The sequence below is a fragment of the Monodon monoceros genome, unplaced genomic scaffold (genome assembly GCF_005190385.1).
Source record: "Monodon monoceros isolate NGI ecotype Baffin Bay Population unplaced genomic scaffold, NGI_Narwhal_1 Super_Scaffold_14, whole genome shotgun sequence".
NCBI lineage: Eukaryota > Metazoa > Chordata > Mammalia > Artiodactyla > Monodontidae > Monodon > Monodon monoceros.
The window spans coordinates 26347411-26373151 of NW_021703770.1; the positions used below are offsets into that span (position 1 = coordinate 26347411).

Genomic DNA, 25741 nt, shown 5'->3' on the forward strand with positions numbered 1-25741 from the left:
CGAGCTGGGCGGTGCGCCGCGCGTTAAGGTCTGTGAGGACGCGGGGGCGGAGCCGCTGGAGCCGGAGCCGCTGGAGCGGGAGCCGCCGAAGCCGGTTTGGGGTGAGATGTCTATTTTACCGTGGATTCTTAGCAAATTCTGGGTCTTTAATGTGTGCCACTCCCGGCTTTTCACTTTTTTCTGCATAGGTGTATTCATTCTCTTCCCACTTCCTAATCGGTACCTTGTTCTCTTCATGACCTGCTGCAATGCAAAGTTCTGCGCGAACCCGTTATCTGTCCCCAACTTTCCTCCTTCCATGATGGGATTCGCCTTCGATTTCCTTTTTAATGTTCGGCTGAACTGATACACTTCAAAATTTTCTGGTTAAATCTCTTTGAGGAATTAAGCAGAATTCTGCTTTGCAAATTATGTTCCTGTGGCCGAGGACTTCTTTATGTTCACATGAATGGCTTCGTGCCAATCCAAACCCTTAGTTAACGCTCCCCGTGGATCACTGTCTGCTTGCCAGTCTATTTTTTAAACTCCATAAAAGCAGACGATATGTAAATGATTATAAGTAGATGAATTAATCACAGCCCCTACACTTCGCTCCTCTTTATTCGCACGGGGGAGCCTCCAGGCTAATTGCTTTCAGAAACCTTTGGACCTGGTTGGATAGAGCTAGGGAAAAAATGTCTGGAGTGGAAGCAAAAAATTTGAGGGTCATAAGGGTATATTTAGTATTTGAAGCAATGAGAACATAAAAATGTAAAGGGGGAATATGTAAAGTTAAGAAAGAAGGCTAAAAATTCCTGCATAACACGTATACTTAAGGGTCAGTGAAGAAAAGAAAATCAACATATGAGGAAAAAGGAAAACAGAGAGTCATATCCCACATGCCAAAGGAGTAGAGTTAAAAAGAAAAAAAAAAAAAGGAACTATCAGTGGCACCTGCCCAAGGGAAGTTGCATAAGGATAGAAAAGACTACTGAATTTATAAACTTGGATTAGATTCTGAATGAAGTTCATTCTCTCTAGACTAGACAGACCTTTTAAAAAAAAAAAAACCTTCATTCAAAAAAATTTAAAACCCTCCACTCAGAAATTCACATATTCTAATACTTCAGTAAAACAACCTGGTGTAATGGAAAGAACAAGAACTCTGTCAGACAGATCTGAATCCAGGCTCCACCATTTAGTAGCTGCTTGACAGTTAGCCTATGTATCTCTGAGCATAGGAGTTGATCAGATATAGAAAGAAGCTAATCATATCGATATAAAAAGAAAATATCTCCCTTGAATTGTTATCAAGACTAAAAGAGACACTGCATGACACTCTTATGGAAGTAGCAGTCCTGTGGCTATAAATACTGTTGATATGTTGATGATGCCCAAATGCATAAAATCCAGCAGCCCTTACTTCTCCCATGAAACCCAGTTCTACTTTCTTGACATGTTCATTTAGATGCCTAAAATGTATCTCAAAGTTAACATCTCCCAAACAGAAATCTGGATTCCTGCCACCATGCCCCCCAACTTGCTCTTCCCCATCACAACTAAAATTCTAGGAACTATCATTGATTCCCTTCTTTGCCAAGCCCCCTATATCCAGTCTATTAGCAAATTCTGTATTGTATGCTTCCAAAACTTTCCCAAAATCCATCTATTTTTTTTTCATCTCCACTGCTACTACCTTAATAGAAGCCACAACCATCTCTCACCTGAATGACTGTCATAGTCTTTTAACCTTCTTAGTTTCATTCTTGCTGTGTAAAAATCTATTTTCTATACAGCAATCCTACTGGTCTTAAAAAGGCCACAGAAGTCCTCTGCTTACAGCTTTCAAATGGCTCCTCTGGCAGTAAAAATATACTCTAAACACTTTACCATGATTTACTTCATCTCCTACCATTGTCTTTTTTCACTAGATACCTACCATTCTCACCTATTTCTATTTCTCAAACATGGCAAACTCCTATCTGCCTTAGGTCTGGCATTTACCCAGAGTGTGTGAAAGCCCAAGAAGTTGTCTTTTAATGACTTACAGTGGCTGTAACGAGTACAACTAATTAAGGGAGTAAATATTTTTCACTCACTTTAACTAAATGCCCTTGTATTGGGTTGGCCAAAAGGTTCGTTCGTTTTTTTCCATAAGATGGCTCTAGTAGCACTTAGTTGTCTTTAACTTCATTGAAAGAATTTTGTTAGATTGCACATGACAGCTGTCACATCAGCATGCATTTTAAAAAAGACTTATCAAAATAGGTGAATTTTTTGTAGCCATTTTAACATTGAAGATGGAAGGAAAAAAGCAACATTTTCGGCATATTATTTCTAAAAGGTAAAAACGCAACTGAAATGCAAAAAAAGATTTGTGCAGTGTACGGAGAAGGTACTGTGAGTGATTGAACATGTCAAAAGTGTTTGTGAAGTTTCATGCTGGAGATTTCTCACTGGATGATGTTCCACAGGCAGGTAGACCCGTTGTAGTTGATAGCGATCAAATTGAGACATTAATTGAGAACCATCAGTGTTATACCACGGCGGAGATAGCCAACATACTCAAAATGTCCAAATCAAGTGTTGAAAATCATTTGCACCTGCCTAGTTATGTTCATCGCTTTGATGGTTGGATTCCACATAAGTTAAGCAAAAAAAAGCTTCTTGACCATATTTCCGCATGTGATTCTCTACTTAAATGTAATGAAAACGTTCCGTTTTAAGACAAATTGTGACAGGCGATGAAAAGTGGATACTGTACAAGAGCGTGGAACAGAAGAGATTGTGAGGCAAGCGAAATGAACCACCACCAACCACACCAAAGGCTGGTCTTCATCCAATGAAGGTGATGTTGTGTATATAGTGGGATTGGAAAGGAGTCCTCTATTATGAGCTCCTTCCAGAAAACCAAATGATTAATTCCAAAAAGTACTGCTCCCAGTTAGACCAACTGAAATCAGCACTAGAAAAAAGCATTCGGAATTAGTCAACAGAAAACGCATAACCTTCCATCAGGATAACGCAAGACTGCATGTTTCTTTGATCACCAGGCAAAAACTTAGCTTGCCTGGGAAGTTCTCATTCATCTGCCATATTCACCAGACATAGTACCTTCAGATTTCCATTTATTTTGGTCTTTACAAAATTCTCTTAAAGGAAAAAATTTCAATTCCCTGGAAGACCGTAAAAGGCACCTGGAACAGTTCTTTGCTCAAAAAGATAAAAAAAGTATTGGGAAGATGAAATTATGAAGTTGCCTGAAAAATGGCAGAAGGTAGTGGAACAAAAGGGTGAATACTTTTTTCAATAAAAGTCTTGGTGAAAATGAAAAATGTGTTTTTTATTTTTACTTAAAAATCGAAGGCACTTTTTGGCCAGCCCAATAGCTGGCTACTGTTGTCTGTCAGGCAATAAACCATATGACATAAGGTTAAAAGAGGTCAATATCAGAGTTTTTGAGCTGAAAACTAGAATAATTTCATTTTAGAGTTAGAAGGAACTTATGATTCTTTAGAACAGTATTTGTCAAACTTTTTTGCCTACATCTTATATTAAGGAATACACTTTATATCACACTGTGCATACAGATATTTAAAACTAAAACAAAATTTGCAAACAAGCCTTTTACTGTGTCTTGTTCTCTATATTTTCTATTCAAATTGAGTCAATTCCATTTTATTTTATAAAAATATTAGTTGTGACCCACAAATGGGGTAATGACCCATATTTTGAAAAACACTAATGAACATTGTATGCATTTCCTAATGAGGCCCTGAAATGAAATTATTTGCTCAAGTGCTTACTACTAGTAGGTAAAAAAGATGGGAAATTCATAGGGTGGAGATGAGATGTTTAGTTCATAGGTGAAAGATGAAATATTTACAGGAAAAATGTTTGTCACCAATAGTACTCTCTGAAGCGAGGACAGTGACTGTTCATATTTTATAACATTTCAGTTGTCCAGTAAAACTTGCTTTCCTCAGACAGACTCAGGAAAAATCTGGCATGTCAGTGACAAAACTTCTGTATTCTTCTTTAACATTTTATAATGTAATTATAAAGTAAATTAAAAAATACCTTCTATAGGTAAAACCATAACCTTGGCAACATAAACATCAAGCATACTTTCTGTAAATCCACCTTTACAAATGTTCTCAAAGTTTTACCTCTCACCTTCTCATTCCTTTGAAAAAGAGAGTTTTCATTTGTACACATTAAAAATATTTAATCCTCTTTATCTGATTGAACAACTGCCCAATATTGGTGACAAATATCAGGAAACTATCCCAGCAGCCAAATAGTAGATTATGCCATGTCCAACACCATGGGAATTACTATTTCATTAATGATCTCAACAGCAGAATGAAAAAGGCACATGAATGTGATCTATTATATGCTTTTTTTAAATGTGAAGCTATCTTATGATTTCCATTTTTTGTCCTACAAAATCATGTTTGAAAAGTTAGAATAATAATACATCAGAATGAATTATGGTCAAAAATGAATAACTTTGAGTAATTCCACATTTTCTTTAAGATGGGATAAGCTTTGATTATTTATCAAGCCAGATTGGCCCACAAAGCGCTTTAGAATGCTTCTTTTTTATGCTCATGGTTTACTTAATTAATGTCTTCAGACATTATGAAAGACTAAAGCAACTTCTTAAATTTAATAAGCTTTATGGCTTTTATAAAATGGACATTATTTAACAGGACAAAGCATAATACCATGTTAATTGATTTTTGCAATATTCAACATAGTCATCAAATCGTTTATTTAGAATCTACTGGCTGCTTTGTTCTGTCTTAATCATAGTGAATTCAAATATCCTACATTATGTAGCCCAGTTTATAACCTCAATTTACTACTCTGACAATTATCCATCAAAATAAATTGGTCTACTACAACTCTCATATAAAATTCATCATAGCTTTTAAATCATGTTATTGTTTCTAATTAGTGAATCATAACTATAATCCCTTTGTGTTTAAGGGAAAATATTACTTATTTCATCTTCATTCCTTCCATGTCAATATATTTTTACTGTGACACGTTCACATTTGGAAGGAAGTTTTCCTTAGAGTTTTATTTACCAAAAGCCAGATTAATATAGAGTTGTTTTAGGAACCTTATGAACATTGTTTTTTATTACATTTTTAAAAGGTTCTGTAATTTAATACATTCCCACAAAACCCAAGAACCTATGCCTCCATTACTGGCACAACCATAGCATTTAGGCACTTCTAGTTCTTTCAAGTCTGCCGTAATTTGCAATATATATGTTATAAAATGTGCCAGCCCTTCATTTCACATCCAATTATATTATTTTCAAAAGCAAAGGAAAGGCTCTGGGAAAGATTTCCAGTGAAATCACTTAGGTCCTTTCACAGTAGAATTCACAAACTGATAATTACTCCCCTGTGCCATAGTTGTAAGAATGAAGAGGAAAGTACATCCAGAAAGAGTACACCCAGAATTTCTCCTAGATGGGCAATAAATTAGAGCTATTTCTTTTTGAGATTTATAACCATACTTAAAAGTCCACTTTTTCAAACAATAGTTATTTAATTTCCCCAAAGTGCATTTTGTGTTCTGATACACACATACATCTGTGCAAATATAACAGTCCTTTTGCAAAAATGTGTTTTTGTAAACATCCCTTTTGGGTACCAAACATCTGGGAGTCTCTATGTACTATTACTGTGACTTGATGGTCTCTAGAGCTCATCTAGACTCCATTTTCTGCAATTGAACTATAACTGAATTCTTTACTTGAAAAACGTTAAGAGTATTTATTTACAATAAACAAAACTCACACAAAAATATACTGAATGTTAACTTATGCATTTATTATTACATATTATTCTGTTGCAGATGTAATTTTCATTCTTCAACTATCCCTCTCTTTGGTGGTTTGATTTGCTCAGATCTGTAGTTCTGAGGTATATTACCCTTGCCACCAGGCCACAAGGTCATCTTTAATTGTCATCTTTTTCTTTGTAAGGTCATGCTGACCACTCTTGGCTAAAGTTGGCTTAAAGGCCAATAATATGGCCACATGAGGCATAATGTGGCCATATTACCCTTCAGATGATAAATCATGTGCTTTTTTACATATAGGAGGGCTTATTTAATCAACCTCATGGATTTACTTGGGAAAGAGACTGATTTCCTGGCAGCATGTCTCTAAGAAAACTGCCCACCCCCTAAATCCATTCCACCAACGACATCCAGCACCACCTCATTCCTGAGGAAACAGCATAATACGAACTTTTTGAAAACGTTACGTACCATAATTTTTAAAATTGTACTTGGAATTTTTTATCTTAAAACTATGAAGTAAGGAATAATATAGGTATGCTGCAAAAGCTGCCATTTGGTTCAGATTGCTGCCACCTTACTAGAAATTCTTTCAGCATTATAATGTTTTACCTTCATCTGCTCATGATGTTTCTATTATTATTTCTTTTGCATCTTTTGATAATGGGCTTGAACATTGGTCATGTGGGTGGGGTGGGAGCAGGGACAGGCAGAGGGGGAGTGATTTCAGTTGATGTAATTTTTCTAGCAATAGCAAGATTATGGAATATTAAACATAACCTCAATCTAATCATGAGAAAACATCAATCAAACCCAAATTGGGAGCCATTCTACAAAAATAACTGATTAGAGTTCAGGCTTTTTGAGCACTAGCTCTCCTGAATTCCTCGCTTGGCTCCCTATAATAAACACTGCACTTACCTTCACCACAACTCACTGTCATTAGACTGGCTTTACTGCACATGGCTGAGCAGACTCAAGTTTGGTCAGTAACAAGAGGACTTAGTGATGCAATCAGTCAGCTTCCCAGTGTTGGGAGGAAAAGCGTTGGCATCAGCAGTTGATAGTGATTCATTCAAGATGGCAGAGTAGAAAGATGTGCGCTCACTCCCTCTTGCGAGAGCACTGGAATCACAACTAACTGCTGAACAATCATCAACAGGAAGACACTGGAACTCACCAAAAAAGGTACCCCACATCCAAAGACAATGGAGAAGCGCAATGAGATGGTACAAGGGGGCGCAATCACAATAAAATCCAACCCCATAACTGCTCTGTGGGTGACTCACAAACTGGAGAACAATTATACCACAGAATACCACAGAAATCCACCCACTGGTGTGAAGGTTCTGAGCCCCGTGTCAGGCTTCCCAACCTGTGGGTCCGGCAATGGGAGGAGGAATTCCCAGAGAATCAGACTTTGAAGGATAGCGGGAATTGACTGCAGCACTTCGACAGGACTGGGGGAAACAGAGACTCCACTCTTGGAGGGCACACACAAAGTAGTGTGCACAACAGGACCAACGGAAGGAGCAGGGACCCCGTAGGAGATTGAACCAGACCTACCTGCTAGTGTTGGAAGGTTTCCTGCAGAGGCCGTGGCAGTGGGGTGGGGGTGGTGCTGTGGCTCACCATGGGGACAAGGACACTGACAGCAGAGGTTCTGGGAAGTATTCCTTGGCATGAGCCTTCCAAGAGTCTGCCACAAGTCCCAGCAAAGAGCCTGTAGCCTGCAGTACTGGATCGCCTCAGGCCAAACAACCAACATGGAGGGAACTCAGCCCCACCCATCAGCAGACAAGTGCATTAAAGTTTTACTGAGCTCTGCCCACCAGAACAACACCCAGCTTTACCCACCACCAGTCCCTCCCATCAGGAAGCTTGCACAAGCCTCTTAGATAGCCTCATCCACCAGAGGGCAGACAGCAGAAACAAGAAGAACTACAGTCCTGCAGCCTGTGGAACAAAAACCACATTCACAGAAAGGTAGACAAAATGAAAAGGCAGAAGACTATGTACCAGATGAAGGAACAAGAAAAAAACCCAGAAAAACAACTAAGTGAAGTGGACATAGGGAGTCTTCCAGAAAAAGAATTCAGAATAATGATAGTGAAGATGATCTAGGACCTCAGAAAAAGAATGAAGGCAAAGATCAAGAAGATGTAGGAAATGTTTAACAAAGACCTACAAAAATTAAAGAACAAACACCTGGAAGAATTAAAGAACAAACAGAGATGAACAATACAATAACTGAAATGAAAAATACACTAGAAGGAATCAATAGCAGAGTAACAGAGGCAGAAGAATGGATAAGTGACCTGGAAAATACAATGGTGTAATTCACTGCAGTGGAACAGAATAAAGAAAAAAGAATGAAAAGAAATGAAGACAGCCTATGAGACCTCTGGGACAACATCAAATGCACCACAAATCACATTATAGGGGTCCCAGAAGAAGAACAGAGAGAGGAAGGACTAGAGAAAATATTTGAAGAGATTATAGTCAGAAACTTCACTAATATGGGAAAGAATATAACCACCCAAGTCCAAGAAGGACAGAGAGTCCCAAGCAGGATAAACCCAAGGAGAAACACGCCAAGACTCATACTAATCAAATTGACAAAAATTAAAGACAAAAATTATTAAAAGCAACAAGGGAAAAATGACAAATAACATACAAGGGAACTCCCATAAGGTTAACAGCTGATTTCTCAGCAGAAACTCTACAAGCCAGAAGGGAGTGGCACAATATATTTAAAGTGATGAAAAGGAAGAAGCTACAACCAGTATTACTCTACCCGGCAAGGATCTCACTCAGATTCGATGGAGAAATTAAAACCTTTACAGACAAGCAAAAGCTAAGAGAATTCAGCACCACCAAACTAACTCAGACCTACAGACACATACAGACTGAAAGTGATGGGATGGAAAAAGATATTCCATGCAAATGGAAATGAAACGAAATCTGGAAGAGCAATACTCATAGCAGATAAAATAGACTTTAAAATAAAGAATGTTACAAGAGACAAGGAAGGACACTATATACTGATCAAGGGATCAATCCAAGAAGAAGATATAACAATTATAAATATATATGCACCCAACATAGGAGCACCTCAATACAGAAGGGAAATGCTAACACCTATAAAAGAGGAAATCGGGGCTTCCCTGGTGGCGCAGTGGTTGAGAGTCCGCCTGATGATGCAGGAGACACGGGTTCATGCCCCGGTCAGGGAAGATCCCACATGACGTGCAACAGCTAGGCCCATGAGCCACGGCCACTGAGCCTGCGTGTCCGGAGCCTGTGCTCCGCAACAGGAGAGGCCACAACAGTGAGAGGCCCGCGTACCACAAAAAAAAAAAAAAAAAAAACCAAAGATGACACAAACAGATGGAGAGATATACCATGTTCTTGGATGGGAAGAATCAATATTGTGACAATGACTATACGACCCAAAGCAATATACAGATTCAGTGCAATCCCTATCAAATTAGCAATGACATTTTATAAATTTTTTAATTTAATTTAATTTTTTTTATAGAGCAGGTTCTTATTAGTCATCAATTTTATACACATCAGTGTATACATGACAATCCCAATCACCCAATTCATCACACCACCATCCCCATCCCTCTGCGGTTTCCCCCCTTGGTTTCCATACATTTGTTCTCTACATCTGTGTCTCAACTTCTGCCCTGCAAACCGGTTCATCTGTACCATTTATCTAGGTTCCACATACGTGTGTTAATATACGATATTATTTTTTCTCTTTCTGACTTATTTCACTCTGTGTGACAGTCTCTAGATCCATCCACGTCTCACCAAATGACCCAATTTCGTTCCTTTTTACAGCTGAGTAATATTCCATTGTATATATGTACCACAACTTCTTGATCCATTCATCTGTCGGTGGGCATTTAGGTAGCTTCGATGACTTGGCTATTGTAAACACTGCTGCAGTGCACATTGGGGTGCATGTGTCTTTTTGAATTATTGTTTTCTCAGGGTATATGCCTAGTAGTGGGATTGATGGATCATATGTTAATTCTATTTTTATTTTTTAATGAACCTCCATACTGTTCTCCATAGTGGCTGTATCAATTTACATTCCCAACAACAGTGCAAGAGGGTTCGCTTTTCTCCACACCCTCTCCAGCATTTGCTGTTTGTAGAGTTTCTGATGATGCCCATTCTAACTGGTGTGAGCTGATACCTCACTGTAGTTTTGATTTGCATTTCTCTAATAATTAGGGATGTTGAGCAGCTTTTCATATGCTTCTTGGCCATCTGTATGTCTTCTTTGGAGAAATGTCTATTTAGGTTTCCTGCCTATTTTTGGATTGGGTTGTTTGTTTATTTAATATTGAGCTGCATGAGCTGTTTATATATTTTGGAGAGTAATCCTTTGTCTGTTGATTCGTTTCCAAATATTTTCTCCCATTCTGAGGGTTGTCTTTTCGTCTTGTTTATGGTTTCCTTTGCTGTGCAAAAGCTTTGAAGTTTCATTAGTTCCCACTTGTTTCCTTTTGTTTTTATTTCCATTACTCTAGGAGGTGGATCAAAAAAGATCTTGCTGTGATTTATGTCAAAGAGTGTTCTTCCTATGTTTTCCTCTAAGAGTTTTATAGTGTCCAGTCTTACATTTAGGTCTGAAATCCATTTTGAGTTTATTTTTGTGTATAGTGTTAGGGAGTGTTCTAATTTCATTATTTTACATGTAGCTGTCAAGTTTTCCCAGCACCACTTATTGGAGAGAATGTCTTTTCTCCAATGTATATCCTTGCCTCCTTTGTCATAGGTTAGTTGACCATAGGTGCATGGGTTTATCTTTGGGCTTTCTATCTTGTTCCATTGATCTATGTTTCTGTTTTTGTGCCAGTACCATATTGTCTTGATGATTGTAGCTTTGTAGTATAGTCTGAAGTCAGGGAGTCTGATTCCTCCTGCTTCTTTTTTTTCCCTCAAGACTGCTTTGGCTATTCAGGGTCTTTTGTGTCTCCATACAAATTTTAAGACTTTTTGTTCTAGTTCCGTAAAAAATGCCATTGGTAATTTGATAAGGATGGCATTGAATCTGTAGATTGTTTTGGGTAGTATAGTCATTTTCACAATATTGATTCTTCCAGTCCAAAAACATGGTATATCTCTCCATCTGTTGGTATCATCTTTAATTTCTTTCATCAGTGTCTTATAGTTTTCTGCATACAGGTCTTTTGTCTCCCTAGGTAGGTTTATTCCTGGGTATTTTATTCTTTTTGTTGCAGTGGGAAATGGGAGTGTTTCCTTAATATCTCTGTCATATTTCTCATTATTAGTGTATAGGAATGCAAGAGATTTCTGTGCATTAATTTTGTATCCTGCAACTTTACAAAATTCATTGATTAGCTCTAGTAGTTTTCTGGTGGCATCTGTAGGATTCTTTATGTATAATATCATGTCATCTGCAAACAGTGACAGTTTTACTCTTCTTTTCCAATTTGTACTACTTTTATTTCTTTTTCATCTCTGATTGCCATGACTAAGACTTCCAAAACTGTGTTGAATAATAGTGGTGAGAGGGGACATCCTTGTCTTGTTCCTGATCTTAGAAGAAATGCTTTCAGTTTTTCACCATTGAGAATGATATTTGCTTTGGGTTTGTCATATATGGCCTTTATCATGTTGAGATAGTGCCACTTTCTGGTGAGTTTTTATCATAGGTGGGTGTTGAATTTTGTCAAAAGCTTTTTCTGCATCTATTGAGATGATCATATGGTTTTTATTCTTCAATTTGTTAATATGGTGTATCACATTGATTGATTTACGTATATTGAAGAATCCTTGCATTCCTGGGATAAACCCCACTTGATCATGGTGTATGATCCTTTTAATATGCTGTTGGATTCTGTTTGCTAGTATTCTGTTGAGGAGTTTTGCATCTATATTCATCAGTGATATTGGTCTGTAATTTTCTTTTTTTCTAGTACCTTTGTCTGGTTTTGGTATCAGGTTGATGGTGGCCTCATACAATGCGTTTGGGAGTGTTCCATCCTCTGCAATTTTTTGGAAGAGTTTAAGGATGAGTGTTAGCTGTTCTCTAAATGTTTGATAGAATTCATCTGTAAGCCAACTGGTCCTGGACTTTTGTTTGTTGGAAGATTTTTAATCACAGTTTCAATTTCATTACTTGCAATTTGTCTGTTCATATTTTCTATTTCTTCCTGCTTCAGTCTTGGAACGTTTTACCTTTCTACGAATTTGTCCATTTCTTCCAGGTTGTCCATATTATTGGCATAGAGTTGCTTGTAGTAGGCTCTTAGAATCCTTTGTATTTCTGCAGTGTCTGTTGTAACTTCTCCTTTTCCATTTCTGTGTTTATCGATTTGAGTCCTCTCCCTCTTTTTCTTGATGAGTCTATCATCAAATTTTATCAATTTTGTTTATCTTCTCAAAGAACCAGCTTTTAGTTTTATTGATCTTTGCTATTGTTTTCTTTGTTTCTATTTCATTTATTTCTGCTCTGATATTTATGATTTCTTTCCTTCTGCTAACTTTGGGTTTTGTTTGTTCTTCTTTCTCTAGTTCCTTTAGGTGTAAGGTTAGATTGTTTATTTGAGATTTTTCTTGTTTCTTGAGGTAGGCTTGTATAGCCATAAAGTTCCCTCTTAGAACTGCTTTTGCTGCATCCCATAGGTATTGGATCATCGTGTTTTCATTGTCATTTGTCTCTAGGGATTTTTTGATTTCCTCTTTGATTTCTTCAGTGATCTCTTGGTTATTTAGAATGTATTGTTTAGCCTCCATGTGTTTGTGTTTTTTACATTTTTTTCCCTGTAATTCATTTCTAATCTCATAGCGTTGTGGTCAGAAAAGATGCTTGATATGATTTCAATTTCCTTAAATTTAGTGAGGCTTGATTTTTGACCCAAGATGTGATCTATCCTGGAGAATGTTCCGTGTGCACTTCAGAATAAAGTGTAATCTTCTGTTTTTGGATGGAATGTCCTATAAATATCAATTAAATCTATCTGGTATATTGTGTCATTTAAAGCTTCTGTTTCCTTATTTGTTTTCATTTTGGATAATCTGTCCATTGATGTAAGTGAGGTGTTAAAGTCCCCCACTATTATTGTATTACTGTCGATTTCCTCTTTTATGGCTGTTAGCAGTTGCCTAATGTACTGAGGTGCTCCTATGTTGGGTGCATATATACTTATAATTGTTGTATCTTCTTCTTGGATTGATCCCTTGATCATTATGTAGTGTCTTTCCTTGTCTCTTGTAACATTCTTTATTTTAAAGTCTATTTTATCTGATATGAGTGTTGCTACTCCAGCTTTCTTTTGACTTCCATTTGCATGGAATATCTTTTTCCATCCCATCACTTTCAGTCTGGATGTGTCACTAGGTCTGAAGTGGGTCTCTTGTAGACAGCATATATGCGGGTCTTGTTTTTGTATCCATTCAGCAAGCCTGTGTCTTTTGTTTGGAGCATTTAATCCATTCACGTTTAAGGTAGTTATCTATATGTATGTTCCTATTACCATTTTCTTAACTGTTTTGGGTTTGTTTTTGTAGGTCCTTTCCTTCTCTTGTGTTTCCCACTTAGAGAAGTTCCTTTAGCATTTGTTGTAGAGCTGGTTTGGTGGTGCTGAATTCTCTTAGCTTTTGCTTGTCTGTAAAGCTTTTGATTTCTCCATCGAATCTGAATGAGATCCTTGCCGGTAGAGTAATCTTGGTTGTTGGTTCTTCCCTTTCATCACTTTAAGTATATCATGCCACTCCCTTCTGGCTTGTAGAGTTTCTGCTGAGAAATCAGCTGTTAACCTTATGGGAGTTCCCTTGTATGTTATTTGTCATTTTTCCCTTGCTGCATTCAATATTTTTCTTTGTCTTTAATTTTTGACAATTTGATTACTATGTGTCTTGGCGTGTTTCTCCTTGGGTTTATCCTGTATGGGACTCACTGCGCTTCCTGGACTTGGGTGCCTATTTCCTTTCCCATGTTAGGGAGGTTTTCGACTATAATCTCTTCAAATATTTTCTCAGGTCCTTTCTCTCTCTCTTCTCCTTCTGAGGCCCCTATAATGCGAATGTTGTTGCATTTAATGTTGTCCCAGAAGTCTCTTAGGCTGTCTTCATTTCTTTTCATTCTTTTTTCTTTGTTCAGTTCCACAGTAGTGAATTCCACCATTCTGTCTTCCAGGTCACTTATCCGTTCTTCTGCCTCAGTTACTCTGCTACTGATTCCTTCTAGTGTAGTTTTCATTTTGGTTATTGTATTATTCATCTCTGTTTGCTTGTTCTTTAATTCTTCTAGGTCTTTATTAAACATTTCTTGCATCTACTCGATCTTTGCCTACATTCTTTTTCCGAGATCCTGGATCATCTTCACTATCATTATTCTGAATTCTTTCTCCAGAAGGTTGCCTATCTCCACTTCATTTAGTTGTTTTTTGAGGGGTTTATCGTGTTCCTTCATGTGGTACATAGCCCTCTGCCTTTTCATATTGTCTGTCTTTCTGTGAATGTGGTTTTTGTTCCACAAGCTGCAGGATTGTATTTCTTCTTGCCTCTGCTGTCTGCCTTCTGGTGGATGAAGCTGTCTAAGAGGCTTGTGCAAGCTTCCTGATGGGAGGGACTGGTAGTGTGTCGAGCTGACTCCCCAATGGCATTTTTTACAGAAGTAGAGCAAAAAAACTGAAAATTTGTATGGAGACAGAGAAGACCCCGAATAGCCAAAGCAATACTGAGAGAAAAAATGGAGCTGGAGGAATCAGACTCCCTGACTTCAGAGTATACTACAAAGCTACAGGCATCAAGACAATATGGTACTGGCACCAAAGCAGAAATATAGATCAATGGAACAGGATAGAAAGCCCAGAGATAAACCCATGCACCTATGGTCAACTAATCTATAACAAAGGAGGCAAGGATATACAATGGAGAAAAGGCAGTCTCTTCAGTAAGTGGTGCTGGGAAAACTGCACAGCTATATGTAAAAGAATGAATGTAGAACACTGCTTAACACCATGCACAAAAATAAAGTCAAAATGGATTAAAGACCTAAATGTAAGACCAGACACTATAAAACTCTTAGAGGAAAACCTAAGAAGAGCACTCTTTGGCATAAATTACAGCAAGATCTTTTTTGACCTGCCTCCTAGAGTAATGGAAGTAAAAAGAAATGGGACCTAATGAAATTTAATAGCTTTTGCACAGCTAAGGAAGCTATAAACAAGATGAAAACCCAACCCTCTGAATGGGAGAGCATATTTGCAAATGAATCAATGGACCAAGGATTAATCTCCAAAATATATAAACAGCTCCTGCACCTCAATATTAAAAAAGTAAACAAACCAATGAAAAAATGGGCAGAAGACCTAAATAGACATTTCTCCAAAGAAGGAGTAGAGATGGCCAAGAGGAACATGAAAAGATGCTCAACATCACTAATTATTAGAGAAATGCAAATCGAAACTACAGTGAGGTATGACCTCACACCAGTTAGAATGGGCATTATCAGAAAATCTACAAACAGCAAATGCTGCAGAGGGTGTGGAGAAAAGGGACCCCTCTTGCACTGTTGTTGGGAATGTAAATTGATACAGCCACTATGGAGAACAGTATGGAGGTTTTTTAAAGTAGCTAAAAATAGAATTACCATATGACCCAGCAGTCCCACGACTGGGCATGTACCCAGATAAAACCATAAATCAAAAAGACGCATGCACCCCAATGTTCATTGCGGCACTATTTACAAGAGCCGGGTCATAGAAGCAAGCTAAATGCTCATCGAGAGACGAATGGATAAGGAAGATGTGGTTCATATATACAATGGGAATATTACTCAGCCATAAAAAGGAACTTAATTGGGTCATTTGTAGAGACATGGATGGACCTAGAGATTGTCATACAGAATGAAGTAAGTCAGAAAGAGAAAAATAAATATTGTATATTAATGCATATATGTGGAACTTAGAAAAATGGTACAGATGAACCGGTTTTCAAGGCAGAAATAGAAACACAGATGTAGAGAACAAACGTTTGGACACCAAGGGGGGAAAGTAGGCACGGGGGGATGAATTGGGAGGTTGGGATTGACATATATACACTAATATGTATAAAATAGGTAACTAATAAGAACCTTCTGTATAAAAAATAATATAAAATTCAAAAAATTAAAATAAAACGCAAAAAATAAAATAACTGATCATTATTCATCAGGCAGTGGCAGTGGCATTATATATTGCTATTCTGAGCTTTTTGACCAATTCTTGGTTTAAGCACCCATTGTTAGATTCTAATGTCATATACATGGTGGAATTAAGAGTAGACTTAAAGTTATGAATGAATCCCCAAAGTAGTTTTTATTAATTACAGATTGTACATACCATGCCATAGAGGGTGTGGAGCTCCTTTACATTCTAGGTAACAGCAGTAGATTCTTTGCTAGCATACGTGTGCATTGCTGTCTTCTACAGAACTTGCTGAGTTTGAATCCCAGGTTGAAGTATATAAAGTAATTTGAACAAGTTATTTTAACTTCAGTGAACACTAGTTACTTCATATGTTAAATAAGCACAATAATATTTGATATTTAACAAGAATTACAAGTAATAAAAAATTTCTCACACAGACTCTAGCATATGGCATAATAATACTCTTAGTGTTACATACCAGTTATTGAGTACTTGCTGTATCCCAGGGCCTGTACAAATTACTCTTTGTAGATTATTTCATTTAATTTTTACAACAACCCCACTTTATAGATGAGAGAACAGTTAGGAGAGGTTAAATAGCTTCCCCAAACACACTATGATATACTCCTTCACACAGTAGGTTCTTAATAAATAGTAGCTGTGTCATTTTGGGCCTCTGAGAAGCAGATGTTGAGATGGGAATGCAAGAGTTTTACTAGGGGACACTCCATGTGAAGAAAGTGAGATTGGGTAGGGAATGCTTTCAGACCATGATGCATATATGATACATGTGAAAGGAGAGTAAGAAGCAGGATTGGACAGAACAAGTCTCATGCCATGATTTAGATCTGACCAAGTGTCAGCCCACTCAATAAGAAAAGCTTCTGAGCAAAGATGACCAATTAGAACAGTCTTACTACAGTGGGCAGAAGTATCCAGGCCTTAGGACCCCGACATGTTCAGTCATTGACTGAGGTCTGCCTTGAAGGGTGTTGCCTCAGCTCAGAAGCTGAGATAAATCCTGAAGCCTTTAGCAGCTAAAGGCTGTCAGCTCCCTGCCCCCCTTGCAGCTGAATAGCAAGTTCTTTCTTGAAGAGAGATTCTAACTGCACCACCATAACTGCCACAGTAGCCATTATTATTATTCTTTCATTCTGGGTGTGAGCTTCCATTTTTGATGAGAGGTAGGGCTGTGTGTTTTCCTGAAGTAATAGCTAGACTCAGAAGCTATTTGACATACATAGCTCAGAAGCTATTAAACATAGCTATATTTCATATGGAAATTATATTTCAACTCCACAGAATGTCTTTTTCTAGTATATGATTAATGGCTCAGCAATGGTTGACTTGTGTTGAAGAGAAGACATGGTAAAATATATCCAGCCCACAGAGGCTTGAAATTTTGCTTGTTTTTTATGAGACACAAATGGGGAATTATTCATTCTTTTCTCGGGTTGGGAACTAATGCTGCTTCCATTGATAAATTACCTAGAACTTCATATTTCTTTCTCTTTTCACCCAGATTCCAAATATATCCAAGTAACTTAGAATTTTTAAACATCTTTCCAAGAATAACAGTATAACTCTCAAAATGGGCAGCATTTCTAAAATTCTGCAACTCAGGATCTCCATGAAGTCCTAGAAAATTCCAAAGGCATGGACTCAGACATGCCCCTTGATAATTCACTGGGTAACTGCCATACTATATCATTGATGATTCTTTGTTAATAAACTTAAGCAATGTCATATTTTATCAATGGTTGTCCCCAAAACAGATAATAAATATGAATGGTGCATAAATCCAATGACCCTCACTGTCAACCTGCCCTTCTTTCTTCTGACGCCAAGGCAGCACTAATTAGCATTTGCCTTGCTGCACAGATGCCCTTCTAGGAAGGACATTATACGTGCTCCACATTCTGGGCTTCCAGAAGGAATGATATAATGAAATCACTATTAATGGGAAGAGGCAGAGTGCTTCCCAAATTCACATTCTAAATAGCAAAGTTATTGAAGGATTGTACCTTTTAAAGAAAGAATTAAAGCGATAGAAGAGGAGTGGTGAACAAAGAAAACTTTGGCAGTTATTTTCAGGGAGCAGTTACATGGAACACAGTAGCCATGAATCTCAGTACACAAATTCAGGTGTGCAAGAACAAAATTTACATTTTTATAAAACCCAGCTTCTGTTTGAGGTACCTTTCTTGGAGGAAGACAAAAATTTAATCTCAGTCAGGTTGGACTTTGCCCTGCACTTCTGCCTCCTCCTTTTTCAAGGCTACTCTGACTTGTGTGAAAGTGACATTCCAAATATTTAACAACCCATAGGACAAGGTCACCGACTGTGGTAGGAGCCTTAAAGACGACCCCCAATTATTTTCACCTCCTAGTTATTATACCCTGTGTAGTCTCTCTCCCAATGAATAGGGATTACCTGTCATCAGTAGGATACTTCAGGAATGATGGAGTGTGTCTTTGAAGGCTAAGTAATAAAAGACACTATAGCTCTGCCTTGCTCTCTCTTAGGTCACTCATTCTGGGGAAGGCAGATGCCATGTCATTGAAGACATCCAAGCAGCTTCACAGAGAGCTCCACAAGGTGAGGAACTGAGGCCTCCTCCAGCTTGCCAGCTATGTGAGTGACACATCTTAGGATTGGTCCCCCTGTGCCAGTCAAGACTGCAGACCCAGCTGACCTCGTGACTACAAACTCATGATATACCATGAGCCAGAATAGCCCAGCTAAGCTGCTCCCAAATTCCTGACCCACAGAGACGCTGTGAGACAACAAATAGTTATTACTGCTTTAAGCTGCCAATTTTTGGAGTAAAGTGTCTTGCAACGTGAGATAACTAATATACCAACCAGTCAGAAAGGATGCAGATGCCAGGTTTAGCGCTTATGTGGCATCCTGGAGGTTCCTCTGCCATCCCAGGCATTAATCCTTTAGTTTGGGGAGGGTAGGTCATTCTGGGTAAATGCCTATCAATGAATATAAAGTACTTTGATAATTTATCAACCACTACAGCCATACCAGTTATATATGAGTCACGCTTATGTAGTCTCAAGGCATTGGGAAGCCTGCCTAGTCTCCTAGTTAGCAATACAGCCCTTGCTTCTCTCCACAAGTGCCTCCGGGTCCTGTGGCTCTCCTGACTACCTTTGGATCACATGGGAATTTGAGATTCCCTCCCTAGGCATACCTTCCAACCTTTTTTTACTGGGTGCTCTCACCTCCTTGAGGTTCTGACTGGATATATGGCTTTGTCCTTGGGAACCACCAAATTCTGCTTTTATCAGCTCCCCTTGACTATTCTCTTCCTCTCTACCCCTCCTGCCTCTACTCCCCAGCCCTGTGAGAACAATATTTTAGTCTCAGGGAAAGTTCCCCCACATCCCCAGTGCTTTATTCCCTAGGCGCTGTCTTATTTGTGATTTATCCAGAGACACCTACTTGTATCCTCTTTGGTGGGTTTTGGAAGCCAAACCCAGAAAGATGAGGTTCCTGCCCTCCCAGTTTTCTCCCCAGATACTCTCTTCTTCCGAGACAAAGATTCAGGATCTGGAGGAGGATAAGGAAAGTTTTACTCTCAGAAAGACAGACAGAAACAGAGAGAGACACACGGAGAAAGAGAATATCACTTCTTACCTCAAAAATTTTATCCCACTACCTTGCCTCTAGAGAAATTAATATCTGGCCACTGTTGTACTGGCTGGGACATGATTATTTCATCAAAGTTTAACAGGCTCTAATTATAGCCATTTGCTCTAATTCCATGGTGATAAAGCAGCCCCTTGGTTTGCTTTTCTAAGTACCTAGTTACCTCAAGGGAGATACTTTGCTCACAAAGCCCATATGTACTAGTCATGTTTTATATCTCTTTCCTAGAGAAATCCTTGCCTGACTTCCCCAAATCAGGATTAGGTGGCCTGCTCATATGCTCCAGTATTCCCTGCACTTCCATTTCCCTAAAAGCACTTATTCCACTGTATTACAATCATTACTTACTTGTCTATCTTGAGACTCTACGTTTTATTTGACACCTGTGTGTCATGTTCATGATCTGTCCCCAGAGACTCAATAAGTATTTGTGGAAAGACAGAAGCTCTATTAGAAAAGTGCTCACCAATCTGGGGCTTTATGAACCAGTAAACTTTCAAGGACAAAGGTAAGGGGACTGATACACAGTTGCCAACTTTTTATTTTGCTAAGTGAGTACATTAGAAGTAACAACCACAATTTAGCTTCACATCATTCCATCTTAAAACTGCTATTTTAACACTGAAAGAATATTAAGGATTCACTAAAGAACAGTTCCTGAGAAGTAAATTTAACTTTTTACCAGGGACCAGTGACAACTTCTACCTGAATGACAGATACATTTGAGAACTGCTGCTAACTTCTTAAATCCCTTCCTACTCTCAGATAAGGTAAGGCAGTTTGAAATGGTAATTCACTTATTTTCAAGGTGGAACTTCTAGTTGCTTTTTTTTAAAGAAGTACTCCCTAATAGCTAAAAATTATTTCCTATCCTTATTATCTATGTCTTTAAAGAAAAAAAAAGTCATTGAGCATCTTGGCACATGATTCTCAGCTGGGACTCATTACCCTCTTCAAGATTTTTTACTCTTTCCCAGTGAATCTCGGAAGGAGTGAACATATTAGAAAGTAAAACTACCGTAATTTTGTTTATTTTAAAAATATGTTTGCGGAAGGGTTGCTCCAGTCTGATGCAAGAAAAATAAAATAAAATTATAGTTGAATTATCACATGCTGCAAAACATTTCATCCAAATTTATTTTGGATATATCTCTTGTCTCATAAATTCAGCAAAATTCATTATGGTTAAATTTTACAGTAAAGCAGAGTAAATGTATTATTTGTGTCTTATTTCACAAATCACAAAAATTCTTCATCTCATTGATAAAACTGAATATATAAAGAGCATTTTCATTGGAACTGGAGGAGAAGGTACTGTTATCTCTGCAAATAGATGTGGTATCAAAAAAAGGCAAAGACAATAAAGACAACACAGAAGCAGTGTTTCTGTTTTAAATTTTGCTTATTTTGAGAACCCATGGGATAAATTACAGCAGCCTTTGGGAAAGCAGAGCCATTAAAATTAGGAGATGGAGAAGATGAAATCAATGATGATGTAATCTAGACCCTTGATGACACAGGGCAGACTCCCTTAAAGATCTCTCCTGCATGCTGTGTGTGTTGTAATGCTTCAGGCCAGGAGAAGTTTCTGAATCTGATTTGTGCCTTCACAAATCTATGCTTTCTCTCTATTTTTATTTTACTTTGGACTTTGGAATTTGGACTTTATTTTACCTTGCTGTCCTTAGGAAGAAAAAAAAGGAGGCCTTAATAATCTGGTTTTAGTCTATTTTTTTCTTACAATAGTAATACTGAAAGCAAAAGCATGTTATTTTCTATTATAAAACAACTTTGCAGGTAAATTTCACAGCTAAAATCCAGCCTCTCAATGAAATAGTAGATCAAACAATATCCCTGTGTAGGAATTAAAATTAGTAATCTCATGAATTACAGATCTCCATACTGTAAATTCTCAGAGGAATTATGCTTTTTGTTTGTGCTTTTTGCCTCATTGGAATTCGTTGAAAATAAAAGAGTCTACGGCATTTAACTGTAGTTTGAGATATATAACGTGTTAAGTCAAACTTGTGAAAACTAATCTATCTTAATGTATTGGTTGCCCCAATTATGATACCACCTAACATAAAATGTAAGGAATAAATTCATTTAGTAGCTAGAAATGGTATTTATGGTTATTATCCTTAATCTAGCCTGATTCAATATGAGTAGAGGACATAAGACATCAGATTTGCTCTGTATATTTAAAACAATGGAAAATAGTCTTGCAGGTTTTCACTTAGTTCATAAATAGCTAGTAAAACCTTTAACCATTAATTCTGAACAAAAGTTTTCCCATTCTAAAATGCTAGGAAATTAGAAACAAAATAAAATTATGTTGATATTTTTTGAGAAGTGTTGATGATAACAGATATTTTTGAACTATCAAGAGCTAAATTTAGATTATCACTTATGAAAATAGTTATAATTGGCAGCATAACATCAATAAGTAGATACTTTAGTGTCAACACAGACAAGATTATCAACCTGAGCTGCATGCTAAGCACAATTAACTAAAAAACAAAAGTTCAACCAGAGTACATTGGTCTGATTTTGAGAGTTCTTTTCCAAAAAATTATAGTCACATAAGAGCAGTTATATGAAATTAACTTAGATAGGCAATTTTTTTCTAATTAGAAAAGATGAAGAATTTTTTAATTTAAGGAAGAAAAAGTATGTATTACTCAATAAAATATAAAAACTTTTTGCTGGAAGACTCAGGTACCTGAGTTTCTGAAATGTATCTGAGTTACCAGTGGCCAAACCTATGAGGAGACATAGATTTTGTTTGTTTGTTTGTTTTTAAAATATTTATTTATTTATTTATTTATGTTTGACTTCATTGGGTCTTCATTGCTGCACGCGGGCTTTCTCTAGTTGTGTTGAGCTGGGGCTACTCTTTGTTGCAGTGCACAGGCTTCTCATTGTGGTGGCTTCTCTTGTTGCAGAGCATGGGTTCTAGGCACACAGGCTCAGTAGTTGTGGCTTGCAGTCTCTAGAGCACTGGCTCAGCAGTTGTGGCACATGGGCTTAGTTGCTCCATGGCATGTGGGATCTTCCTGGACCAGGGCTCGAACCCGTGTCCCCTGCATTGGCAGGCGGATTCTTAACCACTGTACCACCAGGGAAGTCCCTGTTTGTTTTTTGAGAGTAATGGATATGTTTATTATCTTGATTGCAGTGATGATTTCACAACTGTGAATGTCAAAACTATTCAAATGGTATTTTATATACATTCAGTTTATTGTATTATAAATGAATTATACCTCAGGCTGTCTGAAAATGGAATAAGAACTACATGAAATTCTTTAGATTCTTCTTGAGGAGACATAAGTTTTTGAAGAAATTGTCACTAAAGGAATAAAAGCCAAGTGAACTGTAACTATGCAAATAAAGATCTGAATAAATATATGACACAAATATAAGGACATGACATTTCTCACAGTTACTGCCCCCAAAAAAGAACTCTACTAAATACTTGTTTTTTTCAATTGCAGTCAATATACTAAAACACTGATATTCCTTGGAATTCTAAAACTTTGACTTCATTTCTGGCTTTACAAATTATTAATAATATAACTTTATGTAAGTCCCTGATATCTCATTTGATAGAAAATAATAATACCTACCTCAGAGGTTATTTAGAAAATTAAATGTGATAATTGCTGTGAAAGCATAGCACAATACCTGACACATGAATACAATAAATTTTAAGTGGTTAAAAATAATCACTCTGCTAGTGGGAAGCAGCCGCATAGCACAGGGAGATCAGCTCGGTGCTTTGTGACCACCTAGAGGGGTGGGATAGGGAGGATGGGAGGGAGGGAGATGCAAGAGGGAAGAGATATGGAGACGTATGTATATGTATAACTGATTCACTTTGTTATAAAGCAGAAACTGACACACCATTGTAAAGCAATTTTACTCTAATAAAAAAGATGTTAAAAAAATTTTTTAAAATAGGGCTTCCCTGGTGAAGCAGTGGTTGAGAATCCGCCTGCCGATGCAGGGTACATGGGTTCGTGGCCCCGTCCGGGAAGATCCCACATGCCGCGGAGCGGCTGGGCCCGTGAGCCGTGGCCGCTGAGCCTGTGCGTCCAGAGCCTGTGCTCCGCAAGGGGAGAGGCCACAGCAGTGAGAGGCCCGCGTACCGCAAAAAAAATAATAATAAAAAATAAATAAATAAACAAAAAATAAAATAAATAATCACTCTGATGAAGTCATCATTTCATAGACTAGTTCTATTTTCTTTTCCATTCATCATTTAGTTCTAGTACAGGATAATGTAGCAAACTGTGTAATATTTCCTTAATGACAGTTAAATGGAAGCCTGATATAGATTTGAAAATAATATCTTGGAGGAAGCAAAGATTATTTTTTACATTTTTATGCACACTTTACTAATCGATCTACTTTAAATTTGTAAAATCTGCAGGCAATTGTCTTGAATTTTTAACAAGATATCCAAGAAGCCCAAATGGTTTCTTAAATTTATAAAATAAGCAACTACCTACTCGAAACCAACTTATGAAGATGTGGAATGCAATGAGATTATAATCACACCTGTCTCACATTTTTCCCACACATAACCTAAAACTGAACCTCTTTAACCCATAAAGGCACTGCTGATAAACCCTGCTAACATACAGTATTTCTTTTTCTCTTCTCTTTGGAATTTCTCCTTGATATCCTTAGGGAAAAAGCCAAGATATGAGTATCATTTAACATAATTTTAATTTTGTTTTTTTTTTCAGCTTTAAAAGCAAATGAAAGCAATTTTCAAGAAATGAACATATGGGATATTTTTATGGGGGCTAATATAATGCTAGTTCAAATAGCTTGTGTTTTAAAAATCTAACGTATTTCTTCCAGCCCATCACTCATCATCCTAACCCTATTCCTCATTACTTACCTACATAGGATATAAAATAGATGGGGATATAAGAATTGGTTTCCCATAGTTGGAAATAAAAATGTAATTTTTAATCCTTTAATAATAAGTGAAGCACCAATAGCTTGAACAATAACTTCTGGAAATTCTGGAAAACTTTTCCTGTGACACAGGTCTATTCTCATACCACTAACAGCCATAATGAAAATCTTCAAATAACAACTTACATCACAAGGTAATCATATTGACCAAAAATACAGGTCAGTTGTGGGAATGTCTGAAAGAGGGAAAATAGGACTAAGAAAGTTTCCTATAACTCCCCTGATTTAGAATTCTAACATATACATGTGAAATAAAAATTATTCAAGAATAAGAAGAGAGACATACATTTCTCTTTACACATTTTTTTTAAATAAATTTATTTATTTATTTATATTTTGGCCGCATGGGTCTTGGTTGCTGTGCGCGGGCTTTCTCTAGTTGTGGCAAGCAGGGGCTACTCTTCATTGTGGTGCACGGGCTTCTCATTGCGGTGGCTTCTCTTGTTGCGTGGCACCAGCTCTAGGCGCGTGGGCTTCAGTAGTTGTGGCTCATGGGCTCTAGAGTGCAAGCTCAGTATTTGAGGTGCATGGGCTTAGTTTCACTGTGGAATGTGGGATCTTCCCAGACGAGGGGTCGAACCTGTGTCTCCTGAATTGGCAGGCGTATTTTTTTTTTTTTTTTTTTTGCGGTACGCGGGGCCCTCACTGCAGTGGCCTCTCCCGTTGCTGATCGCAGGCTGCAGACGCGCAGGCTCAGCGGCCATGGCTCACGGGCCCAGCCACTCCGCGGCATGTGGGGTCTTCCCGGACTGGGGCACGAGCCCCTGCATCGGCAGGCGGACTCTCAACCACTGCGCCACCAGGGAAGTTCTCTCTTTACACTTTTTACATTTCACTACATCATTTGGGATACCTGTCATTCACTCGAATTTACTGAGTAGACACCCCTACCGAGTAGACACTTTTGTTTGGAGGAACTGGGATAGGGATTGAAAGAAACCTTTTGAGTTCTCATCAAGAGAGCTGAAAAGATAAAGCAAACCTGTTAGTTTGCCTGTTTGTCATCTCTTCTCTCTTCCCACAATCCTTGCTGAGTGAGCATGGGGTCACATGACAGCTCCCACACACACACACACACACACACACACACACACACACACACACACAC

General features: G+C 37.8%; 1 long non-coding RNA gene across 1 annotated transcript; it reads left to right on the top strand.

The window, feature by feature from the left end:
- Window positions 1-53: 53 nt before the first annotated feature.
- On the top strand, window positions 54-20409 carry LOC114895671. The gene is made up of 3 exons (XR_003793603.1): window positions 54-101; window positions 18510-18582; window positions 20330-20409. It is a non-coding gene; the product is annotated as an uncharacterized LOC114895671 (long non-coding RNA).
- The last annotated feature ends 5332 nt before the right edge of the window (window positions 20410-25741 follow it).